General features: G+C 48.3%; 1 pseudogene; it reads right to left on the bottom strand.

The window, feature by feature from the left end:
* Positions 1-2,748: 2,748 nt before the first annotated feature.
* Positions 2,749-3,242, bottom strand: LOC100400796 (cell cycle exit and neuronal differentiation protein 1-like; annotated as a pseudogene).
* Between the last annotated feature and the right edge of the window lie 2,299 nt (positions 3,243-5,541).

Below are 5,541 nucleotides of genomic sequence, written 5' to 3'. Positions count from 1 at the left end.
CAATAGACCCCAGTGTGTAGAACTCCCCTCTCTGTGTCCATGTGTTTCCATTTTTCATCACCCACCTATGAGTGAGAATATGCGGTGTTTCAATTTCTGTTCTTGTGTCAGTTTGTTGAGAATGACGTTCTCCAGATTCATCCATGTCCCTACAAACGACACAAACTCATCATTTCTGATTGCTGCATAATATTCCATGGTGTATATGTGCCACATTTTCCCAATCCAGTCTATCATCGATGGGCATTTGGGTTGATTCCAGGTCTTTGCTATTGTAAACAGTGCTGCAATGAACATTCGTGTACATGTGTCCTTATAGTAGAACGATTTATAGCCCTTTGGATATATACCCAGTAATGGGATTGCTGGGTCAAATGGAATTTCTATTTCTAAGGCCTTGAGGAATCGCCACACTGTCTTCCACAATGGTTGAACTAATTTACACTCCCACCAACAGTGTAAAAGTGTTCCTATTTCTCCACATCCTCTCCAGCATCTGTTGTCTCCAGATTTTTTAATGATCACCATTCTAACTGGCGTGAGATGGTATCTCAATGTGGTTTTGATTTGCATCTCTCTGATGACCAGTGACGATGAGCATTTTTTCATATGATTGTTGGCCTCATATATGTCTTCTTTCGTAAAGTGTCTGTTCATATCCTTTGCCCACTTTTGAATGGGCTTGTTTGTTTTTTTCCTGTAAATCCGTTTGAGTTCTTTGTAAATTCTGGATATCAGCCCTTTGTCAGATGGGTAAACTGCAAACATGTTTTCCCATTCTGTTGGTTTTATATGTGCTGCATAGAAGCCCTTTACGGATATGTCATTTAAAGATACATTCTCTTCATCTATGTCTTTTCATTCTCTTAACAGTGTATTTTGAAGAGTGGAAGATTTTAATTTTGACGAAACACATATTATCAATTTGTTCTTTTGAGAATTAGACTTTTTATGTTTTATCCAAGGTCACAAAGATTTCTTTTTTTTAATTTTTATTTATTAATTTTTTTATTGCATTTTAGGTTTGGGGGTACATGTGAAGAACATGCAAGATTGTTGCATAGGTACACACGTGGCAGTGTGATTTGCTGCCTTCCTCCCCTTCACCCACATTTGGCATTTCTCCCCATGCTATCCCTCCCCAGCTCCCCCACACACCGCTGTCCCTCCCAAGAGACCCCAGTGTGTAGTGCTCCCCTCCCTGTGTCCATGAGTTCTCATTGTTCATCACCCACCTATGAGTGAGAACATGCGGTATTTCATTTTTTGTTCTTGTGTCAGTTTGCTGAGAATGATGGTCTCCAGATTCATCCATGTCCCTACAAAGGACACGAACTCATCGTTTTTGATGGCTGCATAATATTCCATGGTGTATATGTGCCACATTTTCCCAGTCCAGTCTATCATCGATGGGCATTTGGGTTGGTTCCAGGTCTTTGCTATCGTGTGCATGTGTTCCTACAGTAGAACGATTTCTGCTTTATTTTATTTTGAAAGTGTTATAGTTTAACAGCCATGACTCATGGTATAAATCAAAGTTCACTTTTTTGGGGGCTCAGGATCATGTGCTGAAAAGACTATGCTTTTTCAATTGAATTGTCTTTGTACTTTCGTCAAAAATCCACTGGCCATATACAGGTGAATCTGTTTCTGGAATCTCTGTTGTGTCTCACTGATCTGTTTGTCTCCGTTTAGACCAACACCACGCTGTCTCAGTACAGCTTTACATTCAGCCTTGAAATCAGGTAAGTCAGTCCTCCAACTTTGTTTTTCTTTTGCAAAGTTGTTTTCACTACCTAGGTTCTTCATTTTTTTTCCACATAACACTTTAACAATTTAATTGATTGGTTAAAATGATGAGCTTTTACTTTCTTGGATTTTTCTTATATTTTTTCTTTTCTGCTTCATTGATTTCTGTTTTTTAAAAAATTATTTTCTTTATCTGCTTACATTGTGTTTAATTGGCTATTCTTTCCAGTTTCTTGAGGTGAAAACTCAGATCACTGATTTGAGACCTTTCTTTCTTGTTGTGATACAGGTTCCGAGTGCTTGAATTTGCCTCCAAGCATGCATTAGCTGCATCTCCCCAATTTTGATATGTCACGTTTTCATTTTCAGCTCAAAGAACTTGCCAGTTTCTCTTCTGATTTCCTATTTGAGTGATATGGTTTGACTCTGTGTCCCCACCCAAATCTCACCTTGATTCTCCAGGGTTGGCGGGTGAGAACAGGTGGAGGTAATTTAATTATGGGATGGTTCCTCCATGCTCTCCTTGTGATCATGAGTGAGTATCATGCAACGTGACGGGTTTTCGTTGTTGTTGTTGATGATGTTTTTGGAGCAACCATGCCTTTTAATGTCCCCACAAGGGCTGGGCCCAGGCAGAACCCATCCCATAATTAGGCACCCCCACCTGCACTCAGAGACCAGCCCCGGGGGCCCGGGAGCACCCAGCTGCTGGGGCGCCACACGCAGGGTCCATTCCTTTCTCACAGTCCCCCAGCTGTGCTGTCTCCCACTGTCCTGTGCTGTGGATCCCAGAGGCTGGACTCCATCTGCCCTGGAGGCTGGGGAAGTCCTGGATGAGCAGGGGTGGGCTCCAGCGTCCTCTCCACTGTGTGCGTGTGTTGGGGCATGTACAGATGTGTAGTGAATGTGTGTGCAAACAGGTGGGTAAAGGTGAAGTGCACTGGCTTCCTCAGGTCTGTACAGGAAGTGGCTCCATGTCCCCCGCCTGGCCCCCGAGTATTATTTTTTCTGGGCCAGGAAGCCCACACTGAGAATATAGTTACCACGGCCACACCCCCAGCCAGCAGGGGGTTCAAGTTTTCGCAGGACCAGGGACCTCGGGCCCCAGGCCCCCCACTGGCAGCCTCCTCCTCCTCCACCCTGTCCCCAGGACCCTTGGGCTCCGGGGTTGCATCGTCACTGCTGGGGCCCATGGGGGCCTGTGGGGGCCTGTGGGGCCTGTGGGGGCCATAGGGGCCATGGGGACCGTGGATGACGCCTTCAGGTTGCTGTGTTTGCTGAGGAGGGCAGGATCCGCCGTGGTCGGGGTCTCCCTGGCAGGCACCGTGGTGGGACTGCTGCTTCTCAGCCGGGGCCTCCCCCTTCCAGGGCATGGCCACGGGGGTTTCCCATCTGCTGCTGGGTGTAGCTGGGGGTGTCTTGGCCTCTGTCGTGGCCTGGGGCGCCTTGGTGTCGAGCTTGGGGCTGCTGGCCGACCCCCATCTGGACTCCATGGTGGGCGGGGCCTATGGGACAGGCAGGTGGTGGCACTAGAGGGCTCAGGACAGCTGGCAGCCCCTGGGCATTCTATGGGCACGTACTCCAGCCTCCCCTGGGCTGCGGGACTCAGAGGAGAGCTGGGGAGTTTCTGCATCTGATGATTTTTTAATTGTATTTTAGGTATTGGGGTACATGGGAAGAACATGCAAGATTTTTGCATAGGTACACACGTGGCATCTGATGGTTTTACCCGGGTCTGGTATTTCCCCCGCTGGCACTCATTCTCTCTCCTGCCGCCCTGTGAAGAGGTGCCTTCTGCCACGATGGTAGGTTTCCTGAGGGCTCCCAGCCATGCAGAACTGGGGAACAATTAAACCCTTCCTCTTTATAAATTACCCAGTCTCCAGCATGTCTTCACAGCTGCATGAAGAAGGACTCAGACAGCAAGTCATGGGTCATTGAGAGGTGTTTGCTATTCAGTTGCCAAGTATTTTGAATTTCTAGATATCTTTCTGTTGTCGATTTCTAATTTAATGCCATTTTGGCTGAGAATTTGATTTGTATGATTTGAATCAAGTCGATGTATTGAGACTTGTATTATGGCCCAGAGTATGGTCAATCTTCGTAAATGTTTTATGTGTCCTTGAAAAGATTGTGTGTCCCGCTGTCACTGGGTGGAGTTCTCTGTGAATATTCGTTATGTCACTGTGTGTCCCACTGTCACTGGGTGGAGCTCTCTGTGAATGTCCGTTACGTCACTGTATGTCCCGCCGTCACTGGGTGGAGCTCTCTGTGAATGTCCATTATGTCATTGTGTGTCCCGCTGTACTGGGTGGAGTTCTCTGTGAATGTCCGTTATGTCACTGTGTGTCCCACTGTCACTGGGTGAATGTCCATTACGTCACTGTGTGTCCCACTGTCACTGGATGGAGCTCTCTGTGAGTGTCCGATACATCACTGTGTGTCCCGCTGTCACTGGGTGGAGCTCTCTGTGAATGTCCATTACGTCACTGTGTGTCCCACTGTCACTGGGTGAATGTCCATTACATCACTGTGTGTCCCACTGTCACTGGATGGAACTCTCTGTGAGTGTCCGATACATCACTGTGTGTCCCACTGTCACTGGGTGGAGCTCTCTGTGAATGTCCATTACGTCACTGTGTGTCCCAGTGTCACTGGGTGGAGCTCTCTGTGAATGTCCGTTACGTCACTGTGTGTCCCACTGTCACTGGGTGGAGTTCTCTGTGAATGTCTGTTACGTCACTGTGTGTCCCTCTGTCACTGGGTGAATGTCCATTACGTCACTGTGTGTCCCACTGTCACTGGGTGGAGCTCTCTGTGAATGTCCGTTACATCACTGTGTGTCCCACTGTCACTGGATGGAGCTCTCTGTGAGTGTCCGTTACGTCACTGTGTGTCCCGCTGTCACTGGGTGGAGCTCTCTGTGAATGTCCATTACGTCACTGTGTGTCCCACTGTCACTGGGTGAATGTCCATTACGTCACTGTGTGTCCCACTGTCACTGGGTGGAGCTCTCTGAGTGTCCGATACATCACTGTGTGTCCCACTGTCACTGGGTGGAGCTCTCTGTGAATGTCCATTACGTCACTGTGTGTCCCACTGTCACTGGGTGAATGTCCATTACGTCACTGTGTGTCCCACTGTCACTGGGTGGAGCTCTCTGAGTGTCCGATACATCACTGTGTGTCCCACTGTCACTGGGTGGAGCTCTCTGTGAATGTCCATTACGTCACTGTGTGTCCCGCTGTCACTGGGTGGAGTTCTCTGTGAATGTCCGTTACGTCACTGTGTGTCCCGCTGTCACAGGGTGGAGTTCTCTGTGAGTGTCCGTTACGTCACTGTGTGTCCCACTGTCACTGGGTGGAGCTCTCTGTGAATGTCCGTTACGTCACTGTGTGTCCCACTGTCACTGGGTGGAGCTCTCTGTGAATGTCCGTTACGTCACTGTGTGTCCCGCTGTCACTGGGTGGAGCTCTCTGTGAATGTCCATTACGTCACTGTGTGTCCCTCTGTCACTGGGTGGAGTTCTCTGTGAATGTCTGTTACGTCACTGTGTGTCCCACTGTCACTGGGTGAATGTCCATTACGTCACTGTGTGTCCCACTGTCACTGGATGGAGCTCTCTGTGAGTGTCTGATACATTACTGTGTGTCCCGCTGTCACTGGGTGGAGCTCTCTGTGAATGTCCATTACGTCACTGTGTGTCCCACTGTCACTGGATGGAGCTCTCTGTGAGTGTCCGTTACGTCACTGTGTGTCCCGCTGTCACTGGGTGGAGCTCTCTGTGAATGT

The sequence above is a fragment of the Callithrix jacchus genome, chromosome 8 (assembly GCF_049354715.1).
Source record: "Callithrix jacchus isolate 240 chromosome 8, calJac240_pri, whole genome shotgun sequence".
Lineage (NCBI taxonomy): Eukaryota > Metazoa > Chordata > Mammalia > Primates > Cebidae > Callithrix > Callithrix jacchus.
Note: the sequence above shows the minus strand (reverse complement) of the source record. Positions and strands in the feature narration are given on the sequence as shown.